The following is a 15062-nucleotide window of genomic DNA, read 5'->3' as shown; positions in this document are numbered from 1 at the left end:
CTACACACTCCGTCACCTCTTTGAAAGGATCATCTAGGTTTGTGAGGCATGACCTCCCTCTGACAAAGCTATGCTGACCGTTGCTGATCAAACCCTGCTTCTTTCCAAGGAAATTAAGCCTGCCGTTCAGAATATTCTCCAATATTTTCCTATCTACTGATGTGATACTCACCAGACTGTAATACTCTGCTCTATGTTTGTCATGCATTTTGTTAAGTGGAACTATGTTACTTGTTCTCCAGGTAATTCTTCTGATTTTAAATTCACCGGATCACCTTACATGTCCCCAGTCTCTGTTAATTCTGCTCAGGAATTGTGTGCCGAAATGCTCCTTCTCACATGTAAAAGGTGATGTGAATTTCTCGTTTAACACCTGACAATTGCTGTCCAGTTCAAACCATACATTTTCCTCTTCATCCCTCATGAGACCTGGTTTTCCCTGGATTTTCTCTTTGGCTCTGAGACACTTGTAGAAGATTTTGAGATTCTCCCTGATCCTAATCCTGGTCACCAGCGTTCTGTTGCCCTCTATTTGTTCTCTTAATTGCTATGACAAGATCCCCCTGCACACTATACATCATCATCATGGTGGTTTCTCGCAGATGTGGATGACAGTCTCCCACTCTCAGGCTGAATCTACGGGTGGCTGTACAGACCGATGCAGCTACCGTAGGCTCTGTTGCACTTGGGGCAGAAGGTGGTCGTGGGAAGGGGTGAGGGCGTTGTTGATGTAGCTGCATGGCTTCCGCTGCTTCCAAATCAAGCCTCGAGGTGTTGATGCCTTCCCAGGTGCTCCTCAGGCATCGGACCGTCTTCAGCCAGTGATTCTCGGTGTCTGCAGGAATGTTGCACTTCACCGTTGAGGCCTTGAGTTTATCACCGAGTGCTTCCTCTGCACATCTGGGTCTCGCCTGCTGTTTTGAAGCTGGGATTAGAACATGCGGGGAGTCTCGTGTCAGTCATACAGATGAAGTGTCCAGCCCATTGTGGCTGATCGAGGATGGTCAGTGCCTCAGTGCTGGTGATGTTGGCCTGGTTGACGTTAGTGTGTCTACAGGGACTCTGTTGATTTATTCCCTTGATAACTGTTATACACCTCCCTTTTCCTTCTTATCTGATCCAAGAACAAAGAAAATTACAGCACAGGAACAGGCCCTTCGGCCCTCGAATCCTACGCCAATCGAGATCCTCTGTCTAAACCTGTCGTCTATTTTGTCAGGGTCTTTGCTCCCTGCCCATCCATGTACCTGTGCAGGTACATCTTAAAAGACCCTATCGTGTCTGCGTCTACAAGCTCTGCTGGCAACGCATTCCAGGCACCCACCACCCTCTTCCTAAAGAACTTCCCTTGCATATCTCCTTGAAACTTTCCTCCTCTCGGTTTGAACTCATGACCCCTTGTAATTGAGTCAATAACTCTGGGGGAAAAAGCTTCTTGCTATCCACCTTGTCTGTATCCCTCATGATTTTGTAACCCTCAATCAGGTTCCCCCCTCAATCTCCGTCTTTCTCATGAAAATAATCCTAATCTACTCGACCTCTCTTCATAGCTAGCACCCTCCATACCAGGCAACATCCTGGTTAACCTCCTCTGCACCCTCTCCAAAGCATCCACATTCTTTTGGTAATGAGGCGGCCAGAACTGTACGTAGTACTCCAAGTGTGGCCGAACCAAAGTCTTATACAACTGCAAAATGACCTGCCAACACTTGTACTCGATACCCCGTCCGATGAAGGAAAGCACACCATATGCCTTCTTAACCACTCTGTTGACCTGCATTGCCAACTTCATGGAACAATGGACCTTAACACCCAGATCTCCCTGAACATCAATTTTCAGGGAGAGGGGGAAGGCAGATTGAAGATGGACAGAGGGGAAGATAGGTGCAGAGGAGACAGACGAGCAATAAGGAAGGAGAGGATCAAATATGAAGGAAGGCTAGCTAGTCATATTAGAAATCACAGTGAAAGCTTCTTTCAATACATAAGAAACAAACATGAGGCCAAAGTAGACACTGGGCCGCTCCAAATTGATGCTGGAAGGCTAGTGATGGGAGATAAGGAAGTAGCTGAAGGACTTAATGAGTACTTTGCGTCAGTCTTCACAGTGGAAGACATGAGTAGTATGCCAACAATTAGGTAGAGTCAGGGGGCAAAGTTGAGTATAGTAGGCATTACAAAAGAGAAAGTGCTAGAAAAGCTAAAAGGTCTAAAAATTGCTAAATCTCCTGGCCCCGATGGGCTACATTGTAGAGTTCTGAGGAAGGTGGCTGAGGAAATAGCAGAGGCTTTGGATGTGATCTTTCAAAAGTCCCAGATGGTTAGAAAATTGCTGTTGTAACCCCCTTGTTTAAGAAAGGATCGGGGCAAAAGATGGAAAATTACAGGCCGATTAACCTGACCTCGGTAGTTGATAAAATTCTTGAATCATTGTCAAGGATGAGATTTTGAAATTCCTGGAAGTGCAGGGTCAGATTAGAACAAGTCAGCATGGATTTAGTAAGGGGAGGTTGTGCCTGCCAAACCTGTTAGAATTCTTTGAAGAGGTAACAAGTATGTTAGACCGGGGAAACCCAGTAAATGTTGTCTATCTAGACTTCCAAAAGGCCTTTCATAAGTGTCTCACGGGAGGCTGCTGAGCAAGGTGAGGGCCCATGGTGTTTGAGATGAGCTACTGGCTTGGATTGAGGATTGGCTGTCTGATAGAAGGCAGAGAGTTGGGATAAAAGGCTGTTTTTCGGAATGGCGACCAGTGACGATTGGTGTCGCAGGTTTCGGTGTCGGGGCCGCAGCTGTTCACCTTACGTGTTGATGATCTGGATGAAGGGACCGGGATCATTCTGGCGAAGTTTTCCGATGATACGAAGACAGGTGGACAGGCAGGTAGTACTGAGGAGGTGGAGAGGCGGCAGAAAGAGTTAGACAGTTTAGGAGAGTGGTCCAGGAAATGGCTGATGAAATTCAATGTGAGTAAATGTGGGGTTTTGCACTTTGGTAAGAGGAATACAGGCAAGGACTATTTTCTAAATGGTGAGAAAATTCGTAAAGCTCAAGTACAAAGGAATCTAGAAGTGTTGGTCCAGGATTCTCTAAAGGTTAACTTGCAGGTAGAGTCCGTAATTAAGAAAGTGAATGTAATGTTGTCCTTTATCGCAAGAGGGTCGGAATATAGAAGCAGCGATGTGCTTCTGAGGCTTTATAAAGCTCTAGTTAGGCTCCATTTAGAATACTGTGTCCAATTTTGAGCCCCACACCTCAGAAAGGACATACTAGCCCTGGAGCGTGTCCAGCGGAGATTCACACAGAATATCCCTGAAGTGGTAGGTTTGACATACGATGAACGGCTAAGGATCCTGGGATTGTACTCATCAGAGTTTAGAAGGGTGAGGGGAGATCTAATAGAAACTTAGGACATAATGTCTGCCTTGGAAGGGGTGGACGCTAGGAAGTTGTTTCCATGAGGCCGGGAGACGAGGACCCATGGGCACAGCCTTAAAATTAGAGGAGGTAAATTTCAAATGGAAATGAGATGACATTTGTAAAGCCAGAGAGTGGCGGGCTTGTGGAAATCATTGCCACGGAGTGCAGTCGGGGCCAGGACGTTGGATGCCTTCAAGGCAGAGATTGACAAATTCTTGATCTCACGAGGAATCAAGGGCAACGGGGAGAGTTCAGGGAAGTGGAGTTGAAATGCCCCTGAGCCATGATTTAAATGGTGGAGTGGACTTGATGGGCCGAATGGCCCTACTTCCACTCCGATGTCTTCTGGTCTTAAGTAAAAGGGGCGGACATGAAGCCAGTAGAGGTGAGTGTGGGTGTGGAGGTAGGGAGGGGATAGGTCAGTCTGGGGAGGACGGACAGGTCAAGGGGGCGGGAAGAGGTTAGTAGGTAGGGAATGGGGGTTCGGCTTGAGCTGGGAGGAGGGGAATCGGTAAGAGGAAGAACAGATTAGGGGACGAGCTGGGCTGGTTTTGGGATGCAGTGGTGGGAGGGGAGATTTTGGAGCTTGTGAAATCCACGTTGATAGCATTGGTCTGCAGAGCTCCCAAGGCTCAGTTAAGGAAGGACAATAAACACTGGTCAGTCAGTCATACATCCAGCAAAAAACGTTTATTTTTTTCAAAAAATAGGATGCACCTGTTAATCAAGTGGCAAAGCATTATCGAGTTTTGAGAAGATTTGTAGCTCAGGGTTGAGGTTCTGGATGTAAGATTGCTCACTGAGCTGGAAGGTTAGTTTGCAGACGTTTCGGCACCATTCCAGGTAAAATCATCAGTGAGCATCCGGGGAAGCGCTGGAGTTAGGTCCCGCCTTCTCTTTAAGTGTTCCGGTTTCCTTGGGTTGGTAATGTCATTTCCGGTTCCTTTTCTCAGAGGATGGGAGATGGATTTGGTGCCAACGTGTTCTCCCGAGTGTAGTCTGTGTGTGGCATGAACTGCCAGAGGAGTGACAGAGGCTGTTATACTCACAGTATTTAGAAGTCACCTGCAGGGACACATGAATAGGAAGGGGCTGGAGGGATATGGGCTACAGGCTGGCAAACAGAACTAGTCAGTTCCGGTATCTGGTCGGCCTGGAGGAGTTGGGCTGAAGGGTCTGTTTCCCTGCTGTACAACTCGACGACTCTGTCTCTCTCTCTCTCTCTCCCATTTTCTCCAAACCCACCCCCCGCCACACACACAAATCTCTGTCTCTCCATCTCTCTGTGTGTGCCTCACTCTATGTCTCTGTCTCTCTCTGTCGTCTTGTCTCTGCCACCTCGCTGTGCACTTCTGTCTCTCTCCTCTTTCACTCTGTCTCTTTGGTCTCTGTGTGCGCCCCTCTCTATCTCTCGTCTTGTATCTGGCTCCGTCTGTGTGTGCTTTTGCCGTTCTCTCTCCCCTTCTCCCTGTCTCTCCGTCTCTCCCTGTGAACCTCTCTCTGTCCCCTCTCCCCCGCCCCCATGTCTCTCTCTTTCTCTCTATCCGAGCCTCTCCACCCGCTCAGCAGGGAGCGTTGTGAGTTTTTTGAACGAAGTTTAAAAATCTCTATTTAAACCCAACCCATCCGCAATCAGACTGCATTTCTAATCCCCTCTCTCCCTCTCTCACACACACACACACACACACACAGAGTCTGTCTCTTTCTCCCTCTCAGTCAATCCCCTTCCTCTCCTGTTCCGACTCACACCTTTCCCCCCCCCGTCCCTCGGCGACGAGTCCGCTGTCTGGATCCCTTTTCCCGGGAGGGTTCTGAGGACCCAGCTGTTCGGCAACGGGGATCATCGCACCACGCTCCCGTACCCCTACAACCTCCTGTTCTCCAGCATGACCACCGGGCTGGGAGCAGGCATCCGGGCTGCTGGAGCGCTCGCTGCTCAGTGGCTCGGCCCTGCGCCGCCTGTGCCGGGAGCGGGGATCCGAGGTGGGAGAAGGCCTCTTCGCCCGGCGCCTGGGCACAGCTGCCTGGCACCGAGCCCGCGCTCCCCGAGCATCCAGCTGCGGGTCCGCGACGCCTTCCGTAGCTGAGCAGCCGACAACTATCTCCTACTGTAAGGTAAGCTGGGGTTGGTGGTTTGGGGTGAAGGGAGGATTAGGGACATGAGCACGGTCCCTGTTTCACATCCTGCGCCGCTCCTATCCCAAAGCGAGGGGTTGGGAATGGATGTTTTGGGGGTGAGAATTCCCCTCCCCGGGTGAGGGGAAGGCTGGGGACATCGGGAGGGTGTCTATTATCCAGCCTTGCACGGGTTTCCGTAGCCGACCAGCCTGCAGCTCTCGTACTACATGGTAAAGGGAAGGAGGCGGATGGGATGGGGTCGGGGTTGGAGGATAGCCGTCCTGGAAGTGATTGGACATGGGGAGAGTCACTATTGTACAGCCTAGTGACTGAGTGGCCTGCAGCTACTGCAAAAGGGTCGGATTAGGAGAGGGGTGTTGTAGGGAGGTTTGGGGTCACGGGCAGCGCCGCTTTCTGCAGCCGAACAGCCACTGCCACAAGATTGGATGGGAGGGGGTGTTTTAGGAGCGAACGGATGCCCCCTCCCCCTGCCGCTGTGGGAAGTAGGATCTTTATCGCACAGCCCTCCGTAGTCGAATAGCACCCCGGCGACAAAGTGAGAAGACAGGAGGGGCTCCCGGGGATGAGGGAAGGACACAACCACTGTCAGTATAAGGTTAGGGGGTGATCATACCCCTTCCTGGGGCTGAGGGGAGCTCCTGATGCCAAGCGAACAGCCGAGATCGACCCGCAGTTCTCCGACCTCAAGGGGACCCTGTCTCAGAGGCTGGAGCATTTCCAGCCGGAGCTCGGAGGGAAAGGGTCATCGCACCCAAAACGGTACCTCGGGACTTTTTCTTCACAGATGCTGAGCATTTCCAGCAACTTGTGTTTGCATTTCCACCCGGAGGTGGGTTTGTGGAGAGACACCATGGGACGGGAATGGGTGTGGGGTTTGATGGGGCAGTCACAGAGACTGTTGAGAGAGAGAGAGGCAACCCCCGTGTCAGGGTTTGGAAAATCTCCGGCAGTTATTCATTTCTCTCTCAGCCGAAGGCGCTGCGTGCTTTGGTTTCCTTTCCTCTTGTACTCTCTCCCCCTGTGAATAAAGCCAGAGTGAGTTTGTGGGCGGAGAGAGAGAGAGAAGGGACAGAAAGATGGAAATAAGGGAACATGACAAGGGAGTGAAATTAGAGCCAGCAGAGGTGAGAATCAGAGGGAGGGAGGAAGAGCAAGAAAACACAAACAAAGGAGAATGGGGGGTAACAAGGTGTTGATGCGGATGAACACAGCAGTACAAGCAGCATCAGAGACGCAGGGAAGCTGATGTCAGAGATGATGGGAACTGCAGATGCTGGAGAATCCAAGATAATAAAATGTGAGGCTGGATGAACACAGCAGGCCAAGCAGCATCTCAGGAGCACAAAAGCTGACGTTTCGGGCCTAGACCCTTCTTCAGAGAGGGGAATGGGGTGAGGGTTCTGGAATAAATAGGGAGAGAGGGGGAGGCGGACCGAAGATGGAGAGAAAAGATGATAGGTGGAGAGAGTATAGGTTGGGAGGTAGGGAGGGGATAGGTCAGTCCAGGGAAGACGGACAGGTCAAGGAGGTGGGATGAGGTTAGTAGGTAGATGGCGGTGCGGCTTGGGGTGGGAGGAAGGGATGGGTGAGAGGAAGAACCGGTTAGGGAGGCAGAGACAGGTTGGACTGGTTTTGGGATGCAGTGGGTGGTGGGGGGCGGGGGGAAGAGCTGGGCTGGTTGTGTGGTGCAGTGGGGGGAGGGGACGAACTGGGCTGGTTTAGGGATGCAGTAGGGGAAGGGGAGATTTTGAAACTGGTGAAGTCCACATTGATACCATATGGCTGCAGGGTTCCCAGGCGGAATATGAGTTGCTGTTCCTGCAACCTTCGGGTGGCATCATTGTGGCAGTGCAGGAGGCCCATGATGGACATGTCATCTAGAGAATGGGAGGGGGAGTGGAAATGGTTTGCGACTGGGAGGTGCAGTTGTTTGTTGCGAACTGAGCGGAGGTGTTCTGCAAAGCGGTCCCCAAGCCTCCGCTTGGTTTTCCCAATGTAGAGGAAGCCGCACCGGGTACAGTGGATGCAATATACCACATTGGCAGATGTGCAGGTGAACCTCTGCTTAATGTAGAATGTCATCTTGGGGCCTGGGATAGGGGTGAGGGAGGAGGTGTCGGGGCAAGTGTAGCATTTCCTGCGGTTGCAGGGGAAGGTGCCGGGTGTGGTGGGGTTGGAGGGCAGTGTGGAGCGAACAAGGGAGTCACGGAGAGAGTGGTCTCTCCGGAAGGCAGACAGGGGTGGGGATGGAAAAATGTCTTGGGTGGCGGGGTCGGATTGTAGATGGCGGAAGTGTCGGAGGATGATGCGTTGTATCCGGAGGTTGGTGGGGTGGTGTATGAGAACGAGGGGGATCCTCTTTGGGCGGTTGTGGCGGGGGCGGGGTGTGAGGGATGTGTTGCGGGAAATACGGGAGACGCGGTCACGGGCGTTCTCGATCACTGTGGGGGGAAAGTTGCTGTCCGAGAAGAACTTGGACATCTGGGATGTGCGGGAGTGGAATGTCTTATTGTGGGGGCGGAGGCGGAGGAATTGGGAATATGGGATGGAATTTTTGCAGGAGGGTGGGTGGGAGGAGGTGTATTCTAGGTAGCTGTGGGAGTCGGTGGGCTTGAAATGGACATCAGTTACAAGCTGGTTGCCTGAGATGGAGACCGAGAGGTCCAGGAAGGTGAGGGATGTGCTGGAGATGGCCCAGGTGAACTGAAGGTTGGGGTGGAAGGTGTTGGTGAAGTGGATGAACTGTTCGAGCTCCTCTGGGGAGCAAGAGGCGGCGCCGATACAGTCATCAGTGTACCGGAGGAAGAGGTGGGGTTTGGGTCCTGTGTAGGTGCGGAATAGGGACTGTTCCACGTAACCGACAAAGAGGCAGGCATAGCTGGGGCCCATGCGGGTGCCCATGGCCACCCCCGTAGTCTGTAGGAAGTGGGAGGAGTCAAAAGAGAAGTTGTTGAGGGTGAGGACGAGTTCGGCTTGGCGGATGAGGGTGTCAGTGGAGGGGGACTGGTCGGGCCTGCGGGACAGGAAGAAGCGGAGGTCCTGGAGGCCATCTGCATGCAGAATGCAGGTGTATAGGGACTGGACGTCCATGGTGAAGATGAGGTGTTGGGGGCCAGGGAATTGGACGTCCTGGAGGAGGTGGAGGGCGTGGGTGGTGTCACGGACGTAGGTAGGGCGTTCCTGGACCAAAGGGGAGAAAATGGAGTCCACCTGGAGATGAGTTCGGTGGGGCAGGAACAGGCTGAGACGATGGGTCGACCAGGGCTGGCAGGTTTGTGGATTTTGGGAAGGAGATAGAAACGGGCCATGCAGGGTTGGGGAACACTGAGGTTGGAGGCTGTGGGTGGGAGGTCCCCAGAGGTGATGAGGTCATGAATGGTGTTGAAGATGATGGTTTGGTGCTCGGGTGTGGGGTCATGATCGAGGGGGCAGTAGGAGGTGGTGTCGGTGCATTGGCGTCCGGCCTCGGCGATGTAGAGGTCAGTGCGCCCTACTACCACTGCGCCACCCTTGTCTGCGGGTTTGATGGTGAGGTTGGGGTTGGAGCGGAGGGAGCGGAGGGCTGTCCGTTCTTCAGGGGAGATGTTGGAGTGGGTGAGAGGGGTGAAGAGATTGAGGCGGTTAATGTCTCGACGGCAGTTGGAGATGAAGAGGTCGAGGGAGGTTAGGAGGCCTGGGGGTGGTGTCCAGGAGGAGGACTTGTGTTGGAAGCGGGTGAAGGGGTCAGTGGAGGGAGGGTTAGGTTCCCGGTTGAAGAAGTAGGCATGGAGGCGAAGACGGCGGAAAAACTGCTCTATGTCCAATCGTGACTGGTATTGGTTGATGTGTGGTTGTAGGGGGACAAAGGTGAGCCCCTTACTGAGGACTGACCGTTCGTCCTCAGTCAGTGGGAGGTCTGGGGAGACGGTGAACATGTGGCAGGGCTCAGTGTGGCTGTCTCCTCTGGGGTTGCTGGCTGTGGAGGCTGTGGGCGGAGCGATGAGGTCGTCGGCCGTGGGCGGGGTTCCGTCGGCTGTTGGAGTATCGGGGGAGGCGGCAGCAGCTGCGGTGAGGGTGGTGTGTGAGGTGTTGTATCTGTGGAAGTGGAGGTGGTGAGTGCAGCAGCGGTTCCGGAAGTGGTGTGGCCGGCGGAGGCGGATGTGACGTCATCGGTGGGGTCTCCGGCCGTGTCTTCATGTTCAATGGCGGCGGGGCAGGTACAGACTCGGGATTTGGGAGGCGCAGGAATCCTCTTGTGGGTGGCAGGGGCCCGTGAGTTGGTTGTACTTAGGATTTTTGGTGTCCAGTAAAGCTGAGTGGAACTGGGTGTTCAGTCTGTGGATCCTGCGGCGGATAAAAAACAGCAGGGGTCCTGTGCAGGTCTGGGAGAGGGAGGCTCTGAGCTGGGGCAGGCTGGATTGCAGTGTGTGGAGGTGCCGGCGCATGGCTGCGAGTGTCTGTTTCAGGAGTCGCAGGGAGAAACGCTTCTGAAGGGTCTGAATATTCTGGGTGTAGAGGTGATGTCAGCCTGTCTGCTGTGTTCATCTCCCTTCCTCCTTCCCCCCGCCCCCCCCCTCGTCCTGCTCCCTTCTCCCCCACCTCGTCCTGCTCCCTTCTCCCCCCCTCGTCCTGCTCCCTTCTCCCCCCCCCCGTCCTGCTCCCTTCTCCCCCCATCGTCCTGCTCCCTTCTCCCCCCCCCTCGTCCTGCTCCCTTCTCCCCCCCCTTCGTCCTGCTCCCTTCTCCCCCCCTCGTCCTGCTCCCTTCTCCCCGCCTCGTCCTGCACCCTTCTCCCCGCCCCCGTCCTGCTCCCTTCTCCCCCCCCCCGTCCTGCTCCCTTCTCCCCCCCTCGTCCTGCTCCCTTCTCCCCCCCCTCGTCCTGCTCCCTTCTCCCCCCCCTCGTCCTGCTCCCTTCTCCCCCCCCTCGTCCTGCTCCCTTCTCCCCCACCTCGTCCTGCTCCCTTCTCCCCCACCTCGTCCTGCTCCCTTCTCCCCCCCTCGTCCTGCTCCCTTCTCCCCCCCTCGTCCTGCTCCCTTCTGCCCCCCTCGTCCTGCTCCCTTCTGCCCCCCTCGTCCTGCTCCCTTCTCCCCTCCTCGTCCTGCTCCCTTCTCCCCTCCTCGTCCTGCTCCCTTCTCCCCCCCTCGTCCTGCTCCCTTCTCCCCCCCTCGTCCTGCTCCCTGCTCCCCCCCTCGTCCTGCTCCCTTCTCCCCACCTCGTCCTGCTCCCTTCTCCCCACCTCGTCCTGCTCCCTTCTCCCCCCCTCGTCCTGCTCCCTTCTCCCCCCCTGTATTGATCTCATCTTTGACTCAATACAAAAAACCAAAAAAATGAAACCCAATGAGATGAATTTTGGATCAGTAATTATACATGGCATAATTTGACAGAAAATGCACTGTTGTTAAAATAATTAGCAATTCAACCAGAAAGGCCACTAATGTGAATCCTGGATCTGTGTATCATTTGAAATTACTTAATTGTATAGTTTTAGTATTTGACCACAAGATGGAGAATTCTGTTCAGGTGATGTTGTAGCCAGAAGATAGAAAGATGATAGAAATGTTTGGAGAGATATGGGCCAAGCACAGGCAGGTGGAACTAGTTGAGTTTGGGATTGTGATCAGCATAGACTGGTTGGGCCAAAGGATCTTTTTTCATGCTGTATGACTCTATGAAACTCAAGCTTAATTGTTCGAAACTCACATTCAGACATATCTAACCTTTATCATAATCTTACAGAAAGATAGCGACTTTATCCCTCAGAATTGCAGAGTCTTTAATTTTACATCCTCAAGACATTTAGCAGGGATAGCATGGATTATAGAGTGAGTTGAGTAGATTGGTTCATGATTAATTCTGAACTGAATTTGATTTATTTTACATTTTTAGACAACATCAGGTGAAGATGTGCGTGATTTCAGCAAGGTGCTGAAAAATAAGTAAGAAATATTTTGCCAAACATCCTCGCTTGGGTTATTTACCAGTACAAACAGCTCTAGAAGGCGAGAACCTTGAGACGTAAGTTTATTGATGTGAGATTTACTAATGTATCAATGCCCATTTGGGAGTTGACAAATATTGCAGCATTATTCATTCTGCAGCTTTGCAGGAGAGTGAGGTTGTCCATTTGCGCATATGTCAGAAGTAGACAATACAAAAACAAGGGGGGCTTAACTGATATCATTGGTCCTCTCGCCTTCAAAACAGTGTAGTTACTCAGAGAGTACATTTGCTGAGGACTTGTTGATACTGTCACTAACGTGCAACCTTCCTTGATATCTTTCTCTGTCCTCCAGTTCTGTCTTTAAAAACTACAATCAATTACTCTCTCCTCAAAAGAAAAGAACCTTTGGCTGAACATAGAACAAAGAACAGTACAGGCCCTTCGGCCCACGATGTTGTGCCGTCCTATTATCCCATTAAGATCAAACTACCCTGCATACCCTTCATTTTACTGTCCTTCATGTGCCTATCCAAGAGTCGCTTAAAAGTCTCTAAATGTATCTGACTCCATTACCACTGCCAGCAGCGCATTCCACACACCCGCCACTCTCTGTGTAAAGAACTTAGGTCTGACATCTCCCCTATTCCTTCCTCCAGTCACCTTAAAATTTCTCCCCCTCGTGCTAGTCATTTCTGCTCTGGGAAAAAATCTCTGACTATCCACTCCAGCTATGCCTCTCATCATCTTGTATACCTCTATCAAGTCACCTCTCATTCTTCTTTGCTCCAATGAGAAAAGTCCTCGCCCCCTCAACCCTTCCTCATAAGACGTGCCGTCCATTCCATGCAGCATCCTGCTAAATCTCCTCTGCACCCTCTCTAAAGCTTCCACATCCTCCCTGTAATGAAGCGACCAGAACTGAAGGCAATATTCCAAGCGCTGCTCCATCCCCATGAACGAATGCTGGATTCCAAATCTCTTTCCTCTTGATGCTTTAAATTCATTGCTGTCTTTCGTGTAATTTCATACTTGAATTCACCGGATCAACTTGCCCCTGCATTTCTGAGACGCTCACAGGGACCGGCCCCCGCAGCCCTCTCCCGCTCACGGCGATTTGCCTCCGCAGCCCTGTCCCCCTCACGGGGACGGGCCCCCACAGCCCTGTCCCCCTCACGGGGACGGGCCCCCGCAGCCCTGTCCCGCCCACGGGGACGGGCCCCCGCAGCCCTGTCCCCCTCACGGGGACGGGCCCCCGCAGCCCTGTCCCGCCCACGGGGACGGGCCCCCGCAGCCCTGTCCCGCCCACGGGCCCCGGCCCCCCGCGGCCCTGTCCCGCCCACGGGCCCCGGCCCCCCGCGGCCCTGTCCCGCCCACGGGCCCCGGCCCCCCGCGGCCCTGTCCCGCCCACGGGCCCCGGCCCCCCGCGGCCCTGTCCCGCCCACGGGCCCCGGCCCCCCGCGGCCCTGTCCCGCCCACGGGCCCCGGCCCCCCGCGGCCCTGTCCCGCCCACGGGCCCCGGCCCCCCGCGGCCCTGTCCCGCCCACGGGCCCCGGCCCCCCGCGGCCCTGTCCCGCCCACGGGCCCCGGCCCCCCGCGGCCCTGTCCCGCCCACGGGCCCCGGCCCCCCGCGGCCCTGTCCCGCCCACGGGCCCCGGCCCCCCGCGGCCCTGTCCCGCCCACGGGCCCCGGCCCCCCGCGGCCCTGTCCCGCCCACGGGCCCCGGCCCCCCGCGGCCCTGTCCCGCCCACGGGCCCCGGCCCCCCGCGGCCCTGTCCCGCCCACGGGCCCCGGCCCCCCGCGGCCCTGTCCCGCCCACGGGCCCCGGCCCCCCGCGGCCCTGTCCCGCCCACGGGCCCCGGCCCCCCGCGGCCCTGTCCCGCCCACGGGCCCCGGCCCCCCGCGGCCCTGTCCCGCCCACGGGCCCCGGCCCCCCGCGGCCCTGTTCCGCCCACGGGCCCCGGCCCCCCGCGGCCCTCTCCTGCCCACGGGCCCCGGCCCCCCGCGGCCCTGTCCCGCCCACGGGCCCCGGCCCCCCAGTCGGCATGGAGGAGTTGGACTGAAGGGTCTGTTTCACTGCTGTACAACTCTACGACTCTGTCTCTTTCTCTCTCTCTCCCATTTTCTCCAAACCCACCCCCTGCCCCACTCACACAATCTCTGTCTCTCCATCTCTCTGTGTGTGCCTCACTCTATGTCTCTGTATCTCTCTCTCTGTCTCTGTATCTCTCTCTCTGTCGTCTTGTCTCTGCCACTTCGCTGTGCACTTCTCTGTCTCTCTCTTTCTCTGTCTCTTTGGTCTGTGTGTGTGTGCGCCCCTCTCTGTCTCTCCTCTTGTCTCTGCCTCCCTCTGTGTGTGCTTCTGCCGTTCTCTCTCCCCTGTCTCTCCGTCTCTCCCTGTGACCTCTCTCTGTCCCCTCTCCCCCGCCCCCCTGTCTTTCCCTGTGTCTCTCTTCCTCTCTGTCCGAGCCTCTCCACTCGCTCAGCAGGCAGCGTTCTGGGTTTCGTTCGAACAAAGTTTAAAAATCTCTGTTTAAACCCAGCCCATCCGCAATCAGACTGCATTTCTAATCCCCTCTCTCTCTCACACACACTCTGTCTCTTTCTCCCTCGCAGTCAATCCCCTTCCTCTCCTGTTCCTACTCACGCCTTTTTCCCCCTCTCCCTCGGCGACGAGTCCGCTGTCTGGATCCCTTTTCCCGGGAGGGGCTGAGGACCCAGGGTTTCGGCAGCGGGGATCATCGCACCACGCTCCCGGACCCCTACAACCCCCTGTTCTCCAGCGGCCTCCAGCATGACCACCGGGCTAGGAGCAGGCATCCGGGCTGCTGGAGCGCTCGCTGCTCAGTGGCTCGGCCCTGCGCCGCCTTTGCCAGGACCGGGGATCCGAGGTGGGAGAAGGCCTCTTTGCCCGGCTCCTGGGCACAGCTACCTGCCTGAACAGCTGCCTGGCACCGAGCCTGCGCTCCCCGAGTACCTGGCCGCGGTACGCGACGCCTTCCGTGGCTGAGCAGCCGACAACGATCTCCGACTGCAAGGTCACAGTGGGGTTTGGGGTGAAGGGAGGACTGGGGACATGAGCACGGTCCCTGTTTCACATCCTGCGCCGCTCCTATCACAAAGCGAGGGGTTGGGAATGTATGTTTTGGGGGTGAGAATACCCCTCCCCGGGTGAGGGGAAGGCTGGGGACATTGGGAGGGTGTCTATTATACAGCCCTGCGCGGGTTTCCGTAGCAGAACTGCCTACAGCTCTCCGACTACAAGGTAAAGGGAAGGAGCGGGATGGGATGGGGTAGGCGTTGGAGGATAGCCGTCCTGGAAGCGAGGAGACATGGGGAGAGTCACTATCATACAGCCCTGTGACTGAGTGGCCTACAGCTACTGCAAAAGGGGCATGGTGGGGGTTGGGTTCGGAGGGGGGTGTTGTCGGGAGGTTTGGGGTCACGGGCAGCGCTGCTTTCTGCAGCCGAACAGCCACTACCACAAGATGAGATGGGAGGAGGTTTAGGAGTGAAGGGATGCCCCCTTCCCCCGCGGCTGTGGGAAGTGGAATCTTTATCGCACCGCCCTCCGTAGCCGAATAGCA

General features: G+C 55.3%; 1 pseudogene; it reads left to right on the top strand.

The window, feature by feature from the left end:
• Positions 1–14485, top strand: part of LOC132209067 (utrophin-like) — a 90433-nt pseudogene extending 75948 nt beyond the window's left edge.
• Positions 14486–15062: the final 577 nt, after the last annotated feature.

Source organism: Stegostoma tigrinum, unplaced genomic scaffold (assembly GCF_030684315.1).
Source record: "Stegostoma tigrinum isolate sSteTig4 unplaced genomic scaffold, sSteTig4.hap1 scaffold_64, whole genome shotgun sequence".
Taxonomy (NCBI): domain Eukaryota; kingdom Metazoa; phylum Chordata; class Chondrichthyes; order Orectolobiformes; family Stegostomatidae; genus Stegostoma; species Stegostoma tigrinum.
This window is presented reverse-complemented; position numbering and strand designations above follow the sequence as displayed.